Source organism: Chenopodium quinoa, unplaced genomic scaffold (assembly GCF_001683475.1).
Source record: "Chenopodium quinoa cultivar QQ74 unplaced genomic scaffold, ASM168347v1, whole genome shotgun sequence".
Taxonomy (NCBI): Eukaryota; Viridiplantae; Streptophyta; class Magnoliopsida; order Caryophyllales; family Amaranthaceae; genus Chenopodium; species Chenopodium quinoa.
In genome coordinates this window covers 1718503-1740380 of record NW_018742204.1, presented here as the reverse complement: position 1 = coordinate 1740380, position 21878 = coordinate 1718503, and the positions used below count along the sequence as shown (strand labels likewise).

At 36.9% G+C, this 21878-nt stretch overlaps 1 long non-coding RNA gene across 8 annotated transcripts; it reads right to left on the bottom strand.

Annotated features, from left to right (window-relative positions):
• Positions 1-6724: 6724 nt before the first annotated feature.
• LOC110700275 lies at positions 6725-10278 on the bottom strand. Of its 8 annotated transcripts, none has more exons than XR_002507199.1 (3): positions 9873-10278; positions 7291-9757; positions 6725-7194 (listed from the first exon to the last, which is right to left on the bottom strand). It is a non-coding gene; the product is annotated as an uncharacterized LOC110700275 (long non-coding RNA). The 8 variants fall into 8 exon arrangements; XR_002507186.1 differs by having other exon boundaries at positions 6726-7194; positions 7291-9732; positions 9873-10276; XR_002507204.1 differs by having other exon boundaries at positions 6727-7194; positions 7291-9158; positions 9590-10275.
• Between the last annotated feature and the right edge of the window lie 11600 nt (positions 10279-21878).

Sequence of the window (21878 nt, the reverse complement as noted above, 5' to 3'; positions counted from 1 at the left end):
CTCTAGAAGTCTACTTTCTAACCCAATTAGAATCAGATTATAATATTTTTTATAACAAAAGATATAGCCGAAATAGTGAGACGGTGTCAGTTTTGGATAGAGTTTGACATTTTATTCATATCTTTTCCGTTATAGCTCGGAATTGATATTATAATATATCATTGGAAAGATAATTTCAAGGGCTATCCAACCATATAAAATTTGGATAAAAAATATGAGGAACGAAAATAATATCTGTATATCTTTGAATGTCTTTCAATTCGGATAGAAATAGGATTTTCAAAAAAGGAGTTTTATTCAATTTCAAACTCTTTAATCTTATCTTTTCAAAAAGGATGATTAGGATCTTTTAGAAACTTATATAAGCTTCTAATTAATCCTAATTGGTTTAGGAATGGGATTGAATAATTTGGACCCACCACATGATCATTGGGTCGTAGGTAAGGTGGGCTCAGTTTGGGTTTGGGCTCAATTTAATATTTTGGCCATAACTTATTCGTTATAACTCGGATTTGGGCTTATAATATATCGTTGGAAAGCTCTTTTAAATCTCCATCCAATTATTTAATAATTGGACCGATATTATGGACCAAAATAAACTGTATTAAACGTTTTTATAAAAAGGATACGAAATGAATGATTTTAAAAGGACACGAAATGAATTATTTTGGGTTTAAAGGCACGAAAAGAGGAAAATAAGTTATGTTTTGGGGAAATGATATAGAAGTTGGGTTGGTTTATGAAATGGAAATATGGATTTAAGCACTCCAAGATTAAATACTCAACCTGACCAATAATGGCGGTGAAAGGTTGTTCATCATCGGGTTTGGTTTTGGGGAGACATTTTTAGGTGTCTACACCTATTATTAGGGAAAGTTCAATCTCTTTTAGGTTAGATTTGTACCTTCATACCCGAACTTCCGGTCATGGTTCCATACTTATTGGAGTTAACGATCTCTTGGATTAGTCAGGGGTGTAACCTTCACCCTGTGAACGGTTTACATGTTCCTAAAATATGTTGGCCACTCTTTTACTCTAGCTTCCTTCCCTTTGGACGCCACCATGCTTAAATGTATGATCACAATGGGGCTCAAGTGTGGTATGCTTGAAATATTCCCTACACATCGACATGTGGCAAAAGGGATCGTGGACCCGGGTGACGGGTCATGGACACGGGCCAAAAGGAAGTGGCCCAACCGAACCCAACTTGGGGCTCAAGGTTGGGTGACACATGGTTAGCTCACAATATAAATAAGTTCCCTTGGGGACCAAGTGAGAAAGTGGTCCTCACCTAACCATGAGACACTTGTTACTTGTTCCTTAGTTTATTTAACTAAGGGTTGAATTCATCAATCTTTCCATGTGGGATCATTTTGTGAAAATGTCCCACATTGAAAGTTGAGTGGAATTCACAAGGAAGCGTTCCTTATAAATATTCAAGGCATGGCTTGGGATTGTTCACTTGAGTAAGAGTTTAAAAAGGCATCACCACTATGAAAACCTTTGAACTCGTTAATTACTTGGGGTTTGGTCGGGCCTTGCTAACTCCAAGGTATTCGACCCTTGTCGGTGGTCGAGTTGTGGGTGGACTTCCGTTGGAGGTCATCGTACTTTCAAGACTTGCTTTCGAAGTAAGATGTCCATAAGGCCGGCGAAGCACGCATCAAAGGTATAATTATTATCCTAATCTTGTCATTAAGTTAGTTATGCTTTATGATTTTATTTATTGCTAGTGCGGTCTTGTTTTGGGTTTGTTTCTGCGGTGAGTTGTGGGTTTGTCATTAAGTTAGTTATGCTTTATGAATTTTTATTGAACTTGTGTTCATTCTTCCAACTCCCTTTTATTTTATCAAAATCTCAAGATTAATTTAAATTAATTAAATTAATAGAGAGTAATTGCCCTTTTATTTTGGTTGCACCAAGTTAAACCAATTTTATTAAAGAATGATTCTTAGAAATAATTTTTGGTTTTACGCACTTGGACGAATTTATTTAAGTTGGATTTTTTATTTCATTTTTTCTCAAAATTAATTGATTCCAAAATTAATTTAGATTTGATTGAAAATGTCACATAAAATCGGGAATTGTTCCCGAGGCATGAGCACCAAAATCAACGCCGAAGAGCCCCGAGCATGCTCTTGGCCAGCCAGGCTGCTCACGTAACCATGGGGCTGCCGAGGCTTTTGGGTGCCTCGACTTGGTGCGTCTATGTGCGGGAGGAGGGGGGAGTCGTTGTGTGCGGCACCATGGCGCACCATGGCAGCCGAGGCAGCTACATGGTGCGGCAGCAGCTTGCTGCTATTCGCGCACCGTGTGTGCGGCCTTGTAGGTTGCCATGGGTAAGCCGTGTGTGGTGCTCGCTTAAGATCTTCCGGAGTCGGTTCAAAACCAAGTCTAAAAGTGTCCAATTTAGGGAGGCTAGGTAGTCCCATTTGCTTTGCTATCCCTTTCTTCTTTCCAAGGGACATACAAGGAAAGTTTCCTTGTTTCTTAAGTATAGAATTTATCGTCATGTTAGAGTGGAGGTCTTAGTGAAGAGGGATCCTTTCATCCTCCACAATTAAAGAGACCTCTTCGTTAAAGCCCCACAAGTTTTCGTCATCTTCATCGTGCTCTACGTTTATGATGAGATTCTCGTTAGCCTTGATTCTCATTGGTGAAGCATCAATTATGACAGGGATTTCTCCAACTATAGCCTTCACTTGCTGATGAATGGATGAATGGACGACCTTTAGGTCGTGAAGGCAAGGGCGTCCCAACAATAGGTTGAAAGATGCTTTAATATCTACCACTTGAAAAGTAGTATCATGTTCTACGACTCCTGCCGTTATATTCATGGTGATGGTACCAAGAGCTTGGTGGCGAGTGTTTTCATAGGCTCTTATTCCCTGTATAAACGGGGATAAGTCTTCATCTTTTATCCCTGACATTCTCGCAGTTCGGAGTGAACATAAGTTAATTGCTGATTCATTATCTACAAGAGTCATTGGGCCATTCATTCTTTTGCAGATTACTTTGAGATTTAATGCATTGTTATGCTTATCACCCTCTGGAGGTAAGTCCTTGTTAGAAAAGGTGATTAAATTAATAGGACTAGGAAGATCACTCGTGAGAAAGTTAACCAACCCCTCAGGAGTGGTTTCAAAATCTATTCCTATTTTGTCCAAAGCATTCATTACTACCAACCTATGTTGATGGGATATAACTAAGAGTTTCCATACATTCATATAAACTTTAGTCTTCTTTAATTGCTTGACAACATCGTTGTCTTCTATGATAGGTATGGGAACTTGCTGAGTAGTAGGGATAGGTTGTTGCACAATAATGGGAGGTTGCATTCTCCTTGATCTTGTGAGGACATCTATGGGTGAATCTTCTTCATCCCAAATGTCCTCCACTGGATATACTGTGGAGAGTGGGGTCTCTTCCATATCCTTGAGGTAGACATCCTCATCGTCACTGTCCCAAACTCCATTAATGGTAGCATCTTTCTCTTGTGGAATTCGGACAATATTTTTATCATCAATTAGTTTCTGAATTAAATCCTTAAATTTAAAACACTGTTCTATTATATGTCCCCCTAATTGGTGATATGGACAGTAGAACCTATCTGTCCTTTTTAGTGATTCAAATGGTCTCGGTTTGAGAGGTTTAATCTTGCCACCCTCGGGGAGTATTTTGAACATATTCCCATAGGTTGTCCCAATTGGAGTGTAGGGCCAGTGACTCCTTTTAGGTATTTCAACTACTTGAAGAGAGAATGGTTTCTTTGTAATTGGTGTTACGTCCTTGACATGTTTGTTCCGTTCTTGTTCTGTGCATTCAATAACTCTTTTACACATGCCTACAAATTTCTCTATCGAATATACGAGGAGTAATATATCTTCTTTAGTGGGTGGTTGTTGCATTGGGGATGATTCACTCATGGCGTCGAAAAAATATTTCTTCTTCAAGGGAATGAGTTTCTTCGACTGGTTTACTCAAAGATGAGGGATCAACAGAATTTTTGTCATTAGAGATAGCAAAGGAGTTAGAAAGTGGTGCACTGTTGATGCTTGGCTTCGTGCTTGCAGGAGGCACTGGGAGTTTATTGTTGTCGATCAAGTCCTGGATAGCTTCCTTTAGCTTCCAGCAATTCTAAGTAAGATGGCCCTTGCCTTAATGGTATTTGCAATGTGCATTGGGGTTCCAATTAGTTGTTCGCTTTTCTACTAGTGGATCCCCAAATGGTCTAATAGGAGTTATAAGACCTTTTGCATGAAGACAATCAAATGCGGTTTCATAACTCATACCAATAGGAGTAAAGTTTCTCTTTAATGGTTTCTTTTGTCCTTGATTGTTCATAGCAAGGACTTCATTCAGATTAAAGGTGCTAACATGATTTGAGTGGGTGGATTTGGAAGAAGAAGGATTGTCGTTCTTCTTTCCTTTCTAGCCACTATTGGAGTTAGTGTTAGCATCTTTTTGCTTTGCAAGGTCATCTATAATACTAATCCCAATGTCATAGACGGCCTTGAAAGTATTGAAGTTGCTTTGATACTTGAGATGTTTAGAATATTTTTCCTAGAGATTCTTTATGAACAATCTCACAGATTCCTTTTCATTAGGTACTTCAATCATCTTAGCAGAGGTTTCCCTCCACTTATTAAAGAAAGAAGTAAAACCTTCCTTCTCTTTTTGTTTAAGTATCTCAAGTTCCCTATGATCAGTTTTAACTTGAATATTACACTTGTACCTATTAATAAAAGCGTTTACAATGTGTAGACACCCAAATGTGTCTCCCCAAAACCAAACCCAGTGATGAATACCTTTCATGTCATTTGATTATATAACAAAGCGAAAGTGTGAAAAGTCTAGTGATGAGGATGTTTTTATTAAAATATCTCTTCTTTCTGTTTTTGAAAATATTTCTTTTCTTACCCTATTTTTGAAAAACGTGCATTCTAGTTTAGTTTGGTCCATGATATAAGTCCAATAATGGTGTAGTTAGATGGGCTTGAAAAGACCTTTCCAACGATATATTATAAGCCCAATTCCGAGGAATAATGAGGAAGTTATGGCCAAAATACTAAACTGGGCCCAAACCGGATTTTACCTACGACCCAAGGATCATGTGGAGGGTCCAAAGGTTTAATCCTATTCCTTAACTAATTAGGATTAATTAGAAGCTTCTATAATTTTTAAAAGATCTTAATTATCCTTTTTGAAAAGATAAGATCAAAAAAATTTGAGTTAAATAAAAACTTTCCTTTTCTTAAAAACTAATTCTATTCGAATTTAAAGATGTTCAAAGATAGTCAGATATTATTTTTGTGCCTCATAATCTTTATCCAAATTTTATATGGTTAAATAGATCTTAAAATTATCTTTCCAATGATATATTATAATATTAAATCCGAGCTACGAAAAAGATATGAATGAAATATGAAACTCTATCCAAAACTGATACTCTTCCACTATTTCGGCCATATCTTTTTATATAAAAAATATTTTAATCTGATTTAATTGGGTTGGAAAGTATATTTCAAGATCTTTCCAACTACATATTATATGCCTTATTTGGATTTCTAGATCAAAAGATATGACAAAAACAAAATCCGCAAAAACTGCTGTCCATCGAGTTCTATTTCGATTCGAATTCGGATTCTTTTCTTATTTTTCGACCCTCTTTTTAATATATAAATAGAGGTCATATCTCCCATTTTTCAATCACCAAATCTCATCAAGAATTTCTTGATTTTCTCTCTCTCTTTCTAAGCCTAGCTTTTTACAAACAAAATTTCTCATACATTAGCACTAGACACACCTAGCCAAGTTCGAAGTTGTCTTCGCCCTAGACGTGAAAGGTTTGATATTTCTGAGGGTTTGGTCCCAAATCTCTCTTTCAATTATTTAATTTAATTGTTTTGTTTTATATTTTCCTTGAAGTTACTAACGCGTGCATTTTGTTATTAGAAAGAGGTACGAGGCATCCAAGTAAGTGCTTTAATTGTTTAATTGATATTATGATAGAAATCATGTCTAGGTTGTTATTATGATTCCTAGTATCATGTTAGGATGTTTTTATTAATTTGATGTTTAGGGTGACAACAATAAATTCCCAGTATCATGTTTAGGGTATAATGTCAATTATGATTTCTATGGTGCTTCCTATTTTCTTTCCTAATATTCATGTTAGTATCATGCACTAGTAAAAAATTAACCTCAAGTAACACCCAAAAAGTGTTACATAAAGAGGTAAACGTGATATTATAGACAATAGGTAACACTTTATTGGGTGATACTTCCGCCCATGTTACCTAAAGTCTTATGTAACACTTTGGGTAACGTATGGTAACACTTTCAAATGTGTTACTATAAATCCTTTTATGTAACACTTTTTATATTATTAGTATCATTTTTAAAGTGTTACGTTTTAGTTTTTGTGTAACACTAACTTATCTTTAGTAACATTTTTCAAACATATGGTATCACTTTATCCGACATTATGTATCACTTTTTTGAACTAACGTAACACATTGTTGATTATTAGGTAACATATGTCAATCATCTTTTGGCATATGGTAGCACTTTATTCGATATTATGTATCACTTTTTGCAAACTAATGTAACACCTTATTATTTAATAGGTAATATTTATTATTATAATTATTATTATTTATTATTATAACATTCATTATAACTATTTTTAAGTTATAAAAATAATATTAATATATACAACAACTATGAATGAGATATTAACATACATGATAGACAACAATTTTGAATGAAATTATTTCATAAATCTTACAAAAAAATCCACAAACACCAATTTTAATGTTTGGCCAAACAATATAATATTCCAAACAAAAAGTGAGGAAATAAATACGAAAAACTTCCAAATTTCAAAAAATAGTCAGCGTGATAGCAGTAAACAACATTGATAAAGCAGCAGCTAGCTAGCAGAACGCATCAGCAGTAACAGAAGCTACCAGCAGACAGCAGTATGTAGCAGCAGACAACAATAGCACACATCAGTGGCATCAAACAAAAGTAGGAGTCAGCAACAGATTGTAGTAGCAGCAAAACAAACAGTAGTAGCAGCAGCAAAACAACAGTAATAGTAAGTGCTTCTTCTAGCATTATCACTTGTTACCCCAATCCTTCATCTTTATCCATTTGATCCTTGGTATGAATACATCATATATCAAACCACTAAAACAAAAATGAAAATGCAATAATAGGAGTTAGTGCTTTTTAAAAGAGAATACATTAACCTAGGACATGAACTGTTGATACTGAGTTACTGACCTCATCCTCCCATATGGTAATTGTGCTAGCATTATCGGGTTTTTATGATCGGCTCCATATTTTTTAAATCTACACAAATTCCATTATATTCCAGCTGCCTCATACATGCAATTGCCATCAAGTTAGTGATGTAGTAAGAACTTTCAGAAAATGAGAATAAAAATTTCATCTTGCGAGTTTTACCTTTTTACAGGCCATCTGTCAATAAACTCTCAAGTCAATGAGACTGAAAATTTCATCTTGGGAGTAGTATAAGCACATGATTTCAAATTAACAATTCAAGCACTAATTAATATATTTTGGCAAAGTAATGAATGATTAAGACTAAAATTTCTTAAGCATTCATCACCCTTCAATATAGCAGCACAAGAGTAACAAATGATTAATTACGAGCAATTTAATATTACTTGAATATTATTTGCATTATTTCATAAGATAAAGTTATAAAACCAATTGATGATCGAGGGGAGCCAGATGCATAAGTTTCCTTTGATCAATAAGTTTTCTTTTTAAAAAAAATGTATTTCAATCCCCACCATTAACTTTAGCATACCTAACTAAGTCTGATTATCTCATAATTTATGGTAACTACCCTCATGAGAGCTCACAATAGTTTCTTGAGGATAACAAAAACGTTATAATATCAACCAAAGATTCTTAATGCCTATTGTTACTATAATTCTTTGCTTACCAGCTTAATTAAAGAAGCGAGATAATTTTTTGGAAAATATATTGAATTTGAAAAAGAAAAAAAAAAACCCAACAAAATTAGATGTTAGTCACCTAGAAAATGTGGTTTCAATTAACTAAAAGGTAGAAAAATGATCATTTTTACTAAGGGAAAGATAACACATTAAACATAGCATGAACCAGGAATAAAGCTCTTCGATGAGACACTAAATTGTTGGTATACACATAGCTTCAATTTTTTCAGTTGTAGTTACCGAGGATAGTTTTTATTTGATCTAGTTCAAAATGAAAATTTAAAGCATCTAGAGTACAAAAAACATCTCATACCTGAAAATACATTAAAAATGAACTCCTTTGCAATCCCATTCACCAATCTATTAGGCATTAAAGTGATTTGCTGCCGGGGAGACGAGGATAAAAAGTGTTGCTGCCACAATTCAGAGCCAATATTTGAGATGACTATGATCAAGCAGTGATAGACCCGCCAAGTACTTGGCTTTTCTTTATTTGCATCCTTCATTAGCACTCATAGCTTTTAAATAAAACCTAAGTTTTTTGATAAGGTAATCACATTAATCAGAAAATATACTATACCCCATAGGCTTTAAATTCAGTTTAGAATATCATACGCAGTTACTTTACAAGGTATTATTTCAATCCTACATGAGAAATATAGTTCAAATTCTCACTCAAATGCATCCTTCAATAGATTATACATAGTTTCACTGCAATGAAATAGGCTAATATCCATAATCAGAAATACCAGTTAAAAACTAAGCCAAAAAATAGGTTAACTTTCAATATAGCTTATTTTTACATTAGATACTTGAACAAGCTATCCATACTCAATCTTAAGCAACATGTTATGCTCAGCAAAGCCAACAAGAAAATTAGTAAGAGAATTCTGATCATTACAAGATTATTTGAAGAAAACCATATAAAGCTTACAACTAATCAACTATGGAGAAAAATGAACAGAAGATAAGCATACCAACGGTCTAGAAAATTAGCAGCTGTTCCACGCTCACAGACAGAGTATTCGAAGGAGTCTACCACCAATCCACGACTCAAATTCAGAAAATGACAGAATTTTTCAAAGAAATTCGTCAATAAAGAAACTGAATTTGTTAGATAAGGTGAATTTTGACCACTGTATTCTTCAGAAAATTTTGCTACATCTAGATCATTTCATGAGAAAATCGCAGCAACTATCAATATGTGATATAATCCAAGCATCGCATTTATTTACAAACTAAAGCACAAACTTATTCCCAGGCAGCAAACAAGAACAAAATATAAGATATATAATATTGGCACCCAATTTTACAACAATACATCAATATACACCCAATTTTGCAACAATACAACAATATATATACCGATATTCATGATTGATTTCAGCAAATAAGTAATACAGGTACACAAAACAGAAGCTAATTTTTAAAAATGGGGAAGAGGAAACTGGAGAAGACATTCTTATAAAATTATTGATGCTTAAATTAAAATCAAATAAACCCACATATTCAAGCTAAAATAATTTACAGATGAAATTACCAGATAGTTTCACAAATTTGAAAATTTTAGGCCTTAATTTAAAAAGAAAACACACCTACTTTCAATCTGAACCCAATGAATCGCTGATCCATTATGAGATGAAGGTTTTTCGCGCGGTTCAAGGGGGCACTATAGTCAGCCAGCGGCGGTGAGCTAATACAACCAGGTTGGTTAAAGAAAAGGAAACCCAACAACCATCTAGATTCGGAAGCCGATCATAGTACTTTAGTGTTTATATGATAATCAATATGTATGTAGGAGACAGAAAATTGAATTCAATTAATTGACGATGAACCATGGATTTTGAATTGCAAATCGGTGATTTACAAAAACATTACCTCTTAAGCCGTTTCTAATCTTCAATAAAGAGGAATGCTCAGATTTGCGGAGGATCGAAGAGAGTTTAGAATGTAGTCGCTTCAATGAAGGAAAAGATTAGAAAGTTGCTTCAATGATGGAGCAAGAGCTTCGATAAGGACTTCATCGAACCATCAGCTTGATAGAGGAGAAAGAAGAAGAGTGAAAAAAGAGGCTGAAGTTTTTTTTTTTTTTTTTTGAGTCAATGAAAATCAGGTTAATTCCAAGAAAACCGTAGAGAAATTTAGAAAAAATAAATAAATAAATTAATGTTACTATAAAACGTTACTTATTTTAAAAGTGTTACTTTGTCATGTTACCTACGTTAAAAGTGTTACTTTAAGTGTCACCTTCTACAAAAGTGTAAGCAGAGTGTTACTTATAAATTTATAATTATGCATTTTAAAAAGTGTTATCAAAAATATGTTACATAAACTCAATTATGTACTAGTGATGTTAGGGCTATATATTTGTTCTTTATTGTTTAGTGACATGCTAGGATTTGTTATTAATCTTGTTAGTATCATGCCTAGGATCTTGCTATTATCATGATTATAATTATTATTATGATGATTATTATTATGTTGCTTGATATTTATTGTTATTGCTTGATCACACCTTTTATGCGTGTTTAAAGGGAATTTTTACTTGTAATCACGCTTAATAATCTTGTTTAGGGTTAATATGATTATAATTCAAGTGATCGCCAATAATAGATTTATTTGTGCATTAATATTCAACCAACATAGATAAACAGGTTTAGGGTTAATCCTATTGATTGCATGTTAGTCAGAAAACGCACATGAATACGATCTGAATAAAGTAGAGGCCTATTATTAGGGCAGGTTCAATCTCTTTTAGGTTGGATTTGTACCTTAATCCCCGAACCCTTATTTGGTTAAAGACCTTATGGAGTTGACGATCTCTTGGATCGTTAAGGGGTGTAACCTTCACCTCGTGAACGGTTTACAAGTTCCTAAAACTTGTTGGCGACTCTTTTGTTCTATCTTCTTCCCTTTTGGACGCCACCGTACTTTAGTGTATGATCACAGTGGGGTTCAAGCTAGGGGTTTAATGCTTGAAATTTATTCCCTACAGTTTTTGGCGACTCCACTGGGGAGGATTTCTATTTTAATTCTTGAATTTGTTTCGGCAATGATTTAGAATGTGGATGAGACTCGAAACGTTCTAAGTATTTCATGTGCGTAATTTTGATTAACATTATTGTCATATGCATAAAAAAGATCTCATTGGAAAGACCATCCCTAATGAGTTAAAAACATAGGATTTTACACGTAGGAAATTTGAGAAATATCTTTCACAACTAGGACCGAAATAACACTGCGCGAAACTGGAAAATTTTATCGAGCATAGAAAGTTGTTGAGGCATGTAGGAATTAGCGACAGCGAACAGAAGCTGGCGCCAGACATTTAACCGTAGCGTCAGACGACAACCATGTCTCCAGGCGCTACAGCTAAATCCTGGCGCCAACCTCTGTTTGCTGGCGCCAAATTCTTCCAATACCGAGCCAGAAATATGCGTTCTAATTTTGACCAGTTTTTCGCATTGTTTGCTCGATCCTACTTCCTGATAGAGTTTTTCTCACTTTTTTGAAACCCATATGTGTTCTACATATGGACATAACCCTCTGGGAATTCATGCTCCATCTACCTGATTGAACGCTCTGAGCAACAAAGGGTACATCCGAGAATGTTGAATTCACCAAACCATGGAAGCGAGTTTTTCTAAAACTCGCGGTGTCCCATCCAATCGCGCCAACCCTTCACGGTTAGGCTTCCGCGCGGTGCATCTGGACAATTAACCATGGGCCCTCTATTGACTAAACCATATCCCGAACTTTAGAGAACTAGAGCCATGGTTAGGTTGCAAACTCATTGCATCATATTGTGCCTACTTGACTAATTGTGCATTATTTGTTGCGCATATACTATGTTTTCTTAACCGTTTAATTGACTTGTGTTGAGATTAAATAAATTAATGACTTAAAGAACTTTGCCTAATTAATTAATTAATTAATTTGAATAAATAAAGTCTATTTTTTTTAATCAGAATGGACCTAGTACGACTTTAGGCGTACCCCTGTTGATTAATAACACCGAAAACAGTCTCGGATTGAAGCTCCAGCATTGGCGCCAAAGTCTGGACTGTAGCGCCACTCTATGGAGTGTAGCGCCTAGCGACAACTCTATCGTCTGGCGCTACACTACATAGTGCGAATCCAGTCCTGTCATTTTGCCGATAGTTCGGATTATTGGTCGAATCATCACCTAGTGTCTAATTAACCAATTTGCTAATTAATTCGGTTAATTTTCGCTGTCAATTAACACTTTGTTAAGTCATTAATTGAGTCTAGTCACATAGTCTAGCCACATGGTCATGACACGAGTCTTAACATGTCACCTACACTCACTAGTCTTAGCTTGCACTTTGAGTACATATCACCATGACCATGTCTTAGGTTCATGCATGAGTCGATTTTTTACGTCCTTTGAGTTGGGGGTACATTCTATTCCTAATTTTTCATATCCCTCCATCTACATCATTTTTCTTCAAATTCTATTCCAATTTTTCTTCACTTCCTCCATCCATTGCATGTTTAATAAAGTTTGAGTCAAATAATTAACAATAGATATCCCCAAATTTCTTTTCCACAGTACTTGGTCGAGGAGAGAAGGACGATTAATCAAGGACAACCTCTTTATTCAAGTTTCACTTTTCGATAAACCAATTCGTCAAAAGAGGAAGGCTAAAAAGATAATGGAAACTCAAGAAGAGGTCAATGAACTTAGGAGTTAATTGAATGACGTGACTGAGGTGTTAAAGGCTTTAACCCTCAAAATTGATGACCTTGTGAAGCAACAACAAATGAACCTCATGCAAGAAAGTCTGAGAAAGCTGTCTTGTGACTATAAATTTCAGGGCATGAGTTCACAAGGGGTCTCGCTGGACAAGGAACTTCTTCCGCATAAGTTCAACGCCACTGACATCCCTAAATTCAAGGCAACAGATAACCCTTACTTCCATCTAAGAGCTTTCGAAACTATAATGAACATTAAGGGTATCGATAAGAAGTTTTTCCCCTCTCTGTTCTCACTATCTCTTGAAACCGTTTGCCAACAATGGTTCTTCTCCCTCGACAAAGAGAAAACCTCTACCTGGGAATCGATAGTAAACGCTTTCATTGATAGGTACAAGTGCAATATTCAAGTTAAAACCGACTATAGACAACTTGAGATGCTAAGACAAAAAGAGAATGAAGGATTTACTTCTTTCTTTAATAAATGGAGAGAAACTTCCACTAAGATGATTGAGGTGCCCACTGAAAAAGAATCTGTGAGGACGTTTATCAAGAATCTCCAAGAAAAGTATTCGAAGCATTTAAAATATCAACACAATATGAATACTTTCAAGGCCGTTTATGACATCGGAATTGAAATCGAAGATGACCTCGCAAAACAAAAAGCTACTAACAATAGTAACCACAACGGTTGGAAAGGAAAGAAGAACGACAATCCTTCTTCTTCCGAAAACGCCCACTCTAGTAATAATGTTAGTACCTTTGACCATAATGGTGTCTTAGCCATGGATAATCAAGGATCTAAAAGGAAACCCAGGAGAGAATTCACACCCATTGGAATGACCTATGATGCTGCTTTCGATCGTCTTTATGATCGAGGATTAATCAAACCTATTGGCCCTACCGAGGATCCAACGCTAGAAAATCGATCTTCGAGATGGAATCCCAACTCTTATTGCAAGTACCATCGAGGACATGGTCATACCACTGATGAATGCTATAGGTTTCAAAACCTCATTCAAGATCTCATAGAGGGCAAATAAGATCCCATTGCCTCTAGCTAGCGAGAAGATTGGATGATGTCGGAGCAAACAACACAAGACAGAGGCGAGCTTCAATGACGAGATTTCATGACCTCTTTTTTTCTATTTCTTTTTCATTTTTTCCTTTCCCCAATAAGTCTAGCATAGGCACCTTTCTTTTCCCTTAGATTATTTTTGTAGATTCTTTCTTTTCCCTTTTTTTTTAATAAAATGAGCATTTATTTCCTTGCATATGATCATCGCATTGCATTGCATAAAAAAAAAAAAAAAAAAAAAAAAAAAAAAAAAAAAAAAAAAAAACATGTCGAATTAAGCACAAGGTATACCAATGATTTGAGGCACCCCTTGTAGCCACATCATATTGCCTTTCACCCTTCTAATTTACAATCCTTTCTTAATAAACCACTTTGAGCCTTATTTAACAATAGACCTTTTATTTTTCAACCCATATCTACCTAACCTTGGGATGGGACAGTGTGAAACTTATGCAATTATAAAAAAGGCTTGAGTGAATTCAAAAGATTAAAATAGCAAAAATAAGCAAAAAAATAATAAAAGTGTACAAAAGGGTAAGTGTTCCAATGTCTTTGACATGAACATGTCTTTGATATGAACACCTCTCAGATTGCGTCTCTTATCGAGTGCTCGGTACCGTGCCTGAGAAACATGAATGCCAAGTGAGTGATAGACTGCATGATCGGGATTGCCCACACTTATAAAAATGAAATAAATGTTAAAGCAAAAGAAAGAGCTAAAAAAAAAGAGTAGAAAGCTAAACCTCAAGCATGAAAATATAAAGATTCAAAAGCAAGGTTGCACACCTTGGGGGCTTATCTAGGGTCTTGAGCTTTTTATCCCCTTCTTCTTCAACCTTTAGCCTAACCACGTTACAACCCTTAAAAAGACCTTTTTGAGGTATACACACTTGTGCGAGGTTCGGCTAGAGCTACGTTCGGGCTGATTCCTAACGGATACGTAGGCAACCTCACATTGAGGTGCGGCCGTAATAAACATGCATTCATATCAAGGGATCTCCTATGCTCATCCCTATTTACTTGGAGCTAGACTTGGAGGCTTGATCCCTACATCATTAGCTTACCTAGCCTAAGAGTCACCACCATTTGACTTTTTTTTTTATCCTTCCACACACTTAGCCCTTGTGGCCTAACTTTAGTGTCACTATCACACACTGCACACATACATGACCAAATATACTCCCCTTAGGAGCCCTTTGTCATGAAATCTTAACATAACACTGAAGCATGCTTTGTCATGTCAAATTCCCAACATCACTCATAATCATCATTGCATATCGAAGTATGAAGTGCTTAGCCTCCGTGCCTAAGTTACCTAAATGCTTTCATTATCGAGTCAACTAGGATAGTCTAAGATGTTACAATCCTTGTACTGTGAGAAACAACATTTGACTAAGCTCATTCAACATGCACCTTCAAAAACTTCGATTCTTTTTTGCGTCTTTCTTTTTTTTCGGGAGAAAGTCGGTACCCTCCACAAAAATGACGGAAAATTTTTGCTTTTTTGCATTTTTGAGTCGCATGATCATAATACAATGCACACACTGGTCATGAGTCACATGTGTCAAACACTTTGAGTCGAGTCAACCTCGAGTCAACACAGCGAGTCAAGTTTATACCTTGAGTCGTGTCAAGTCAATGAGTCAAGCAACGCTAAACCTTAGGTCAACCCTAAGATAATTAAAGAGATCAGCAAAGTTCTATAGTCAAAAATAAATACAGGTGCAGCAGAATAGGGAAGACCCTACTCCAGCGCCAGATGACAACATCTAGCGTCTGGAAATAGATTTCAGCGCTTGGCGCTAGATCGCAGCGTCTGGCGACAGAGTCAATTCTTGGCGCCAGAGATATTTCAGCAGCGACAAAGCTCTAAGCCTCTCAGAAAGGTGATTTCGACCTTATACAACAATTTCGGGTTCCTTGGTACGCCAGTTAGCCCCTATAAGCAATTTGACATGATTAAGTAGTCGGTTTGATTACAGTCGCAATAAGTGATCAACTTGACGAAAGATCGTCTCACTTAGCTTAAAGTGCCTAAGCATTGGCTCATCACGGAGACACCGACATAATGGTTCAGAAGCAGCAAACCGCCGACGTACTGGCATAGCGGAAACAAAGTTCAAGAGAGCTTTAGAGATCGACAAGCATTGGTCTTCGGAAATTTTTCTTCGGAATATTATCGCAATAAACATTCAAGCTCTTTTGTTCAGAGACGCGTGGACATTTCTTTCAAGCTCTTTTGTTCAGAGACGCGTGGACATATCATTCAAAAGCTCTTTGTTCAGAGACGCGTGGACATATCATTCAGAAGCTCTTTTGTTCAGAGTAGCGTGGACATTTCTTTCAAGCTCTTTTGTTCAGAGGCGCGTGGACAATCCTTTCAAGCTCTTTTGTTCAGAGACGCGTGGACAATCCTTTCAACCTCTTTTGTTCAGAGACGCGTGGACATTTCATTCAAGCTCTTTTGTTCAGAGACGCGTGGACATTTCTTTCAAGCTCTTTTGTTCAGAGACGCGTGGACATTTCTTTCAAGCTCTTTTGCTCAAAGACGCGTGGGCATCCTATTATCAAAGCTCTTTGTTCAGAGACGCGTGGACATATCATCAAATCTCTTTTGCTCAGAGACGCGTGGGCATATTATTCAAAAGCTCTATTGTTCAGAGACGCGTGGGCATATCATCAAAGCTCTTTGTTCAAAGACGCGTGGACATATAATTCAAAAGCTCTCTATTCAGACGCGTGGACATATTAAAAAGAAGCTCCTTATCCAGAGGCGCATGGACATATTAAAAAAAAAGCTCCATTGTTCAGAGACGAAAGAACATTAAAACAGCAAGATGGTGTTCCATAGATTGTGGAAGGTTGTCACAACGACAAATGCAGCAACAAATCGGTTACCTTCAGAGACGTGTGCTCGACGGTGCAAGATACGCGTTTCTTAACTCTTTATCTGTTTTAACTAACGCTAGTTTGCAGGTATCGGCGTTACAAGAATGATTTAGGATCGCAGAACGTTCTGAATCATTCTCCATCCCTATCGGTACTTTGACTTTTGTTTTCGAAACTTGCGTTTCTCCAAACTCAGTCAAAGTGGGGGCTTCTGTAGACACCCAAATGTGTCTCCCCAAAATCAAACCTAGTGATGAATACTTTTCATGTCATTTGATTATCAAACAAAGAGAAAGTGTGAAAAGTCTAGTGATGAGGATGTTTTTATTAAAATATCTCTTCTTTCTGTTTTTGAAAATATTTCTTTTCTTACCCTATTTTTGAAAAACGAGCACTCCAGTTTAGTTTGGTCCATGATATGGGTCCAATAATGGTGTAATTGGATGGGGCTTGAAAAGACCTTTCCAACGATATATTATAAGCCCAATTCCGATGAATAATGAGGAAGTTATGGCCAAAATACTAAACTGGGCCCAAACCGGATTTTACCTACGACCCAATGATCATGTGGAGGGTCCAAAGGTTTAATCCTATTCCTAAAATAATTAGGATTAATTAGAAGCTTCTATAAGTTTTTAATAGATCTTAATTATCCTTTTTGAAAAGATAAGATCAAAGAATTTGAGTTAAATAAAAACTTTCCTTTTTTAAAACTTTCCTTTTCTTAAAAACTAATTCTATTCGAATTTAAAGATGTTCAAAGATAGTTGTAGACACCTAAAAATGTCTCCCTAAAACCAAACCCGATGATAAATAACCTTTCACCGCCACTATTTGTCGGGTTTAGTATTTAATCCCGAGAGTGCTTAAAAAATCGTATTTTATTAAATTCTTATTTTTGAAAGGTCTATGGATCAGTCATGGTGTTTGGTAAAAGCATAGTTTTAATTTTAGCCCAAGCTTGTTAATTAATTTTAAACCCAAACCCTTTTATTTTATTATTTTATTTATTTTTGGCCCAAACATTTTATTTTATTTTATTATTTTAGCCCGAATAATAAAAGTCAGAAAAAAGCCCGAAATTATCAATCGGAACTTAAAAAGCCGAAAGAAATTAGGGTTAAAAATGAATTTAGACGGAAAAATGGACTGGAACTGACCGTGTCATGGTACAGTCTGACCGTGTCACGGGAACCCTTCCCGTCTGACGGTGGGACTTCCCGTGACACAGGAGGTCTGCCGTGACACGGGATGTTCCGTGTCCTTTCCGCGTAAACCCTTAACGCGTTTTTTATTCCGTTTTCTGAAAATTTCCCGCGTCACTCCAAAACTGTACCGTGTCAGAGGAAAGTGTACCGTCTGACGGTACAGTATGACCGTGTCACAGTACAGTCTGACCGTGTCACGGGATACTTTTTTAGGGTTTTTATTATTTTAGGGTTCCGTGTGCTCCCTCAGCACATTTCCCTATAAATACCCCTCATTTCTGATGTACGGGGCAACCAGAATTTTATTATTCTTATTTTCTCTCCTCTATGTTATTAACCTAAACACTAGCCTACCCTTTTCACTTCAAAATTCCTTCTTCAAGCACTCAAAGGAGTCCATATTTTACTCGAGGTTCTGTCCTTAAGCCAAGGCGTGAAAGGTAGAATCGTTTGAGGGTTTGGCCCCAAAATCAACTTTAGTTTAATTTAATTTAATTTAATTATTGTTTTATTATTTCCTTGAAGTTACTAACTCGTTTATTATTTTGTAGTTGCAAGCAAACAGATTCAAAGTAAGGATCATGCTCTTTTATTGTTATTATTATTTTTCTAACAATTTTATGTTGTTGGGATTGTGATTAAATTGGTATTAATGTTGATTCTATTATTGTTTTTATTACGATCACCATATTGCATGTTTAAAGGGAATATGTAATTGAAAATCACGCCTAATAAGATAATTTGGACAACCGGTTTAGGTTCCTTTTTAATCTTGTTATTAATTCAAGTGATCACCATATTTTAGAATTATGTGTGCATTAATCTTAAACCAATTTAGCATAATAATAGTTTGGAGCGAATTGAATATTTTGTTTGTATGCCTTTGAGATCACATGAATGCTTTTCAATATAAGAATCGAGTAGAGGCCAATACGGGCGAATGTGACTCCATGACTCACTTCGTACCATCATCCCCGATCCTCCTTTCGTGGTTCCGAACCATATGGAGTTAGTAATCTCATGGATTATGAATGGGGTGTAACCTTCACGGGTCAATCGTTGTTGCCTTCGTTGTCCCTTATTCGTGGTTGCCTTTTATGATCCGTGAACGATTTACAAGTTCCTTAAAAACTTGTTGGCGGCTCCCTACTTTATTTGTCCCTAATTGTAATGTCAATTCCCACTTCCTATGAGTGCCAAGCATATTCACAACATGCTTTTTTAACGTAGGCGCACTTCGAGCGACGCCTACAATTTGGCGACTCCACTGGGGAGGATTCTTAATTATTTATCGATTTGAGTGATCGGTATTTAATTAAGATGAGAGGATGAGACTTGAAAGATTCTTGAAAAAATTTCATGTGATTAATTTGGAATTTTTGCATTTGCATAGACGTTTTTACGTCGCATTCAGGTCTGTCCCGTAGGAAAAATTGGATAACTTGGTTGCGCGCAAAAGCAAACTAGGCACCAGTCAGATTTTCTGACTGCCGTGTCACGGCAGAGTCTGCCGTGTCACGGCAGTCCTAAAATCAGTCCGATGGCCTATTTTCTTTTCGTATAGTCGACTTCCTTCGATTTTTCTGAAAAAACGTATGTGTTCTACCTGCGTCTTAGCCCCGGGGGATTTAAGCTCTATCGACCCAAAAACGCTCATGGAAATAAGGGTTCATCCGAGTTATTAAATCCACCCAAACCATGGAGTCGAGTTCGATTTCATCACGAACTCGCGGAGCTGCCCGTTGGCATACACCCTCAAGGGAAGCTGCCTTGCTAACGCGTCCAAACTCTTAACCATGGTACCCTTTGACACCCAAAGCTTGACCAGTAGTTGAACATAGATCTTGACTCTAGGTTGCGAACTTTTACATCATCGTGCCTAAATGCTATGTGGTTGTTTGGTGCTAACCCTCATGTGTTTGCTCTTTTTGTTTAACCCATGACCGAGGGTTTTTATTCTCACATAACAATTAGTACGGACTTGAAATCGATTAAAATCTGAAAAAATCACAATACTGACCTGGAACTGCGCACCGTGTCACGACATGTTCTGCCGTGTCACGGTGAACAGTGCCGTGACACGGGAAAGTCTATCGTCTGATGGTAGACTGCACCGTGTCACGACAGTTTGCACCGTGACACGGTGCCCAGGAAAGTGTCCTGTCAGTCTTGTTCTCGATTTTTGTGCGAATGCTGTGTCCAGTTTTGAGTCGTGTCTAGCTATACGGTCTAAACACGCGTCCATAACCTCACTTAATCACTCACATGTCGTGTTCACACACTTTTTTTGCTTTAAGTCGTGCACCACTTTTTTGACCGTATTTTAGGGAAGTCTTGTTTTTGTGTCTTTTTTTTTAGAGTAAGTCGGATGGTATCCTCCCTTTAAAAATAAACAAGCAACGTTTCAAAATTTTATTTTTTTTTGCCGTGACACGGGAATTTATCCCGGCTGACGGGAGAAGTGTCCCGTGCCACGTCACCCCCTGCCAAAAAAAAAAAAAAAATTTTTTTTTGCCGTGACACGGGATTTTATCCCATCTGACGGGAGAAGTGTCCCGTGCCACGTCATCCCCTGTCAAAAAAAAAATTATTTTTTTTTTGCCGTGACACGAGAATTTATCCTGTCTGACGGGAGAAGTGTCCCGTGCCACGTCACCCCCTGTTAAAAAAAAATTATTTTTTTTTGCCGTGACACGGGAATTTATCCCGTCTGACGGGAGAAGTGTCCCGTGCCACGTCACCTCCTATAAAAAAAAACAAATCCCGTGCCACGTCAGCATCTACCGTGGCACGTGAATGGCTGCCGCGCCACGAGAAACCCTACCGTGTCACGGCAAATTTCCACCGTGACACGGTGGAATTTTTTTTTAAAAAAAAAGCGTCAGTCAAATCTTCCGTGTTAATTTGGTCCTCGCGTCAGTCATTTTGGTTATTGTTCACATGTCTAGCCATACGATCATACCACGAGTCTTATAACATCACTTAGTCACTCACGAGTCAAATATAGTCAACACACTTTCTTTATGTTCCGTCTCGAGTCGTGCACCAGGTCGTTTATGATCGTATATTAGGTCCATGCACCCTTTTTTCGTCATAATAAAAAAATGAGTGGAGTTTTCTCACCTGTTTTCAAATGTCTATTTTTTCCTTCCTTTCCTATCTTGAGCAATGAGTCAAACAATTAAGTGAATTGTTTTATTTCACAGTACTTGTTCAAGGAACAGAGATAGATCAATACGGTTCGAGCCATTACCAGAACAATCTCTCAGATCTAATAGGCGTTCAAAGAGAACTTTGTCATCTCCGTTACTCATCACCTTTCAATGGCCACTAAAGAAGACATTGAGAACATCAACAAATCCATTGAGGCACTGTCTTCCATGATGCAAACCCTTACCACTAGGGTCACTACCATGGAACAAAACAAGGTCACTGTTTCCACCCTTGACAAACTGAAGGAACAAATGAGTAAGATTTCTGAGGATTTCACTTATGTGGAACGGCCTCCCACTCCTTTGAATGAGAAGGACAGACTCCCTGAAAAGTTCTCCACTGCTGATATTCCAAAGTTCAAGCCTATTGACAATCCAATATTCCATTTGAAGGCGTTCTCTGCAACCATGGCTCTTAAGGGATTGGACGTAACACTCTTCCCTACGGTGTTCCCTATCTCCTTAGAACATGCTTGCCAACAATGGTTCTATTCCCTAGATGCCAAGCGTACTGCGACTTGGCAAGATGTCACCGACATTTTCATGAATCGTTACAAGTGTAACATTCAAACTAAAACTTCTGAACGTGAACTCTCCATTCTCAAACAGAAAGAGAATGAAGGCTTCACCGGTTACCTGAACAGGTGGAGGGAAACAGCTTCACTCTTGGTAGATCCTCCCAAAGAAAGAGAGATGGTTCGCCTCTTTATTCAAAATCTGACTCATAAATATAGTGAACATCTCAAATTTCTTCCACTGAACACTTTCGAAGCTGTATATG